The sequence below is a fragment of the Babylonia areolata genome, chromosome 29 (genome assembly GCF_041734735.1).
Source record: "Babylonia areolata isolate BAREFJ2019XMU chromosome 29, ASM4173473v1, whole genome shotgun sequence".
In the NCBI taxonomy this organism is placed as follows: domain Eukaryota; kingdom Metazoa; phylum Mollusca; class Gastropoda; order Neogastropoda; family Buccinidae; genus Babylonia; species Babylonia areolata.
In genome coordinates this window covers 4,767,608-4,771,224 of record NC_134904.1, presented here as the reverse complement: position 1 = coordinate 4,771,224, position 3,617 = coordinate 4,767,608, and the positions used below count along the sequence as shown (strand labels likewise).

Sequence of the window (3,617 nt, the reverse complement as noted above, 5' to 3'; positions counted from 1 at the left end):
CATCACCACACATTAACATACATGACCATACATAACTATACATCACCACACATTAACATACATGACCATACATAACTATACATCACCACACATTAACATGCATGACCATACAGAATAGTACATCACCACACATCAACATACGTGACCACACATAGCTGTACATCACCACACATTAACATACATGACCATACAGAATTGTACATCACCACACATTAACATACATGACCATACCTAACTATACATCACCACACATTAACATACATTGACCATACAGAGTTGTACATCACCACACATTAACATACATTGACCATACAGAATTGTACATCACCACACATTAACATACATGACCATACATAACTGTACATCACCACACATTAACATGCATGACCATACATAACTATACATCACCACACATTAACATGCATGACCATACATGCCTATACATCACCACACATTAACATACATGACCATACATAGTTGTACATCACCACACATTAACATACATGACCATACAGAATTGTACATCACCACACATTAACATACATGACCATACATAACTATACATCACCACACATTAACATACATGACCATACTAACTATACATCACCACACATTAACATACGTGACCACACATAGTTGTACATCACCACACATTAACATACATGACCATACAGAATTGTACATCACCACACATTAACATACATGACCATACAGAATTATACATCACCACACATTAACATACGTGACCATACAGAATTATACATCACCACACATTAACATACGTGACAATACAGAATTATACATCACCACACATTAACATACGTGACCATACAGAATTATACATCACCACACATTAACATACATGACCATACAGAGTTGTACATCGCCACACATTAACATACATGACCATACATAACTATACATCACCACACATTAACATACATGACCATACATAACTATACATCACCACACATTAACATATTTGACCATACATGCCTATACATCATCACACATTAACATGCATGACCATACAGACCTATACACCACCACACATTAACATACTTGACCATACATAACTATACATCACCACACATTAACATACATGACCATACATGCCTATACATCACCACACATTAACATGCATGACCATACAGACCTATACACCATCACACATTAACATACATGACCATACATCACCATGCATATACCAGACATGACTATACATAACCACACATCACCACACATATACCAAACAAGACCATATATGTCTATACATCATCACACATTAACATACATGACCATACACAGAACTTTTCATGACCACCACACATACATCACGCATTAACATACTTGACCATACACATAACTACACACCACCACACTCAGTGACAAAAACCATACATGACCACTACGCATTACAGTTCTTCAGCACTGTGTAAGCACACACACCCACGCACAACAACAACAACTACACGTTTAACTGACGAAACATAAAAATAATGCAAAATCATTCGCACGGTCTCGTTCATGTACATACTCAGCATTATATACTCACTCTCTTGCACAAGTACAACTTCCGAAGCCAGTGATTGACACTTCACACTTTTTGTCCAGCGTAGACAATTCAAAAGACTGCTGCCACAAGTCTCCCAGAAGAAGGAGAAGAAGAAGTAAATGATGGTGATGATGACCAGAAACTGATGGGAACCGTGTATATAAATAAATAAATAAATAAAAAGAGCAGATCGTATATATATATATATATATATATATATATATATATATATATATATATATATATATATTTAAAACAAGAAAGGAAAAGTACACTTACTGAAGCCTGCACAGACCCCCACAGTAAAAAAAAAAAATGTTACTCACGCGAGGGAGAACAGAAAACCAGATAGTTCCCACATAGTTGCCGACAAGAAGATTACATGCACGATGTCATGATCCCCCCCACACACACACAAAGGGGAAAGAGAGGGAGGGGAGAGAGAGAGAAAAAAAAAGAATAAGAAAAAGAAAAGAAAAAAAAAACCACTCCAGAAAACCACACTCAAAATCGAACCGTATATAATAACACCACTGCATGTCTCGCTTGCGGCTGTGAGTGTGTACGTGTTTAGAGAGAGAATGTGTGTGTGTGTAGTATGTGTGTGTGCGTGTGTTTGTGTGTGTGTGTGTGTGTCAGTCAATGTGTGTGCTACACGAGTTGCCGCTGAAAGCTTACTAACAGCAGCAAGCACACACCACAGGCAATTTAGCGTGCTGGCTGGCTAGCTAGCACACTACCACAACCACCATCAACAACAACAACAACAAAAATTGGCTTCAAAACACAAAACCTGCGCAGGGGCCACAGAGGAAGCACACACACACACACACTCACAGACGCACACACACACACACACATACACCAAAAGCGCGCGCAAGCACAATTGACAGAGAGGAACACTATATATAACAAATAGCTTTCCTCCAACCCTTGACGGGACTTCCCCCTCCCCCAAACCCCCAGTCCACTCCCCCACTGTCTCATCCCCCCCCTCCCCTCTCTCTCTCTCTCTCTCTCTCTCTCGCTGCCTTCTCTCATCCGCCATCTCGTCATCCCGGGTCTCCAGCCGTAGAATGTTGTATGCGGGCAGGGCTGTGTTTTTTTTTCCTGTCAAAATTGCGTTCGGTTGATAACTTTAATTTTCCCATTTTTTAATTTCACTAATATTTTTCCATTCGATGTCCATACAGAAAGAGTTGCAGAGTGTTTTTGTGCGTTCATTAGTAGGTTATAATTCAGTTTGGTTTGGTCTTCACCAATCGATATCCCACTCTGTTTCAACTTTCTCCGGTTCTCTAGCACACTTTTCTTTTCTTGCCGAGAGTAGAACCTCACCAAGATGGGGCGTGGTTTGCCAGTTCCAGGACGACCTGAGCGGTGAGCCATTTCTATGTCCTCTGCATCCACCGGAACACCCACCTTGTTGGTAAAGATCTCTGTACATACCAGCCGCCGTGGCGAAGTGGTTAGCGTCGCGGACTGACGGCTGGGAGGACGCGGGTTCGAATCCCAGCGGAGGTGGGTTTTTCGGCCCGTGGCCGGCTCCTACCCAGAGTTGAGTGTTCTGTGGGCTTAAATGGGGAGACTGGGACCACACAGTCGAGTGTCATCCACTTCAAGGATGCGTCTTTGGGTGTGTTGCTCTAATTACCTGACCAACACTGCAAGTGTCTGTATCTCTCGGGCCTGGTTAACGCCGGGATATCATTATGACAGGAAGCGTAGAGTACAGCCTTGTCACGCAGTCCCAAACCAAAATGGACCTCCATAGCAACATCGTCATCCACATCGTCATCCTCCTCCTCCTTCATCGTCATCAATATAAACAAAATAGTCTCAAAGTCTGTGGCCTTTCATGCCCTGCTCTCATGGTGACCTCAGTTTCGATACCCCTCCACTTCTGTGCTTGGAGTGAGTCCTGTCAATGTCGTCAGTATCGGCAGGTTCGTCGGGGGCTGTTGTTTGAGGGACGTGGTGGCGGTCTCCACTCTGGGAGGGACGCTCACTCAGTCTGGCTCCGCGACTAAGCCATTATTGTCGTTAGTAGGGGGCTTAGTAG

The 3,617-nt window shown here is 42.4% G+C and overlaps 1 protein-coding gene across 1 annotated transcript in view; it reads right to left on the bottom strand.

Annotated features, from left to right (window-relative positions):
- LOC143275040 (uncharacterized) overlaps positions 1-1,687 on the bottom strand; it is a 256,108-nt gene extending 254,421 nt beyond the window's left edge. Inside the window, exon 1 of the mRNA XM_076579104.1 lies at positions 1,556-1,687. The gene's annotated coding sequence lies outside the window, so the exon portion shown is untranslated. The remainder of the gene's footprint in view (positions 1-1,555) is intronic.
- Positions 1,688-3,617: the final 1,930 nt, after the last annotated feature.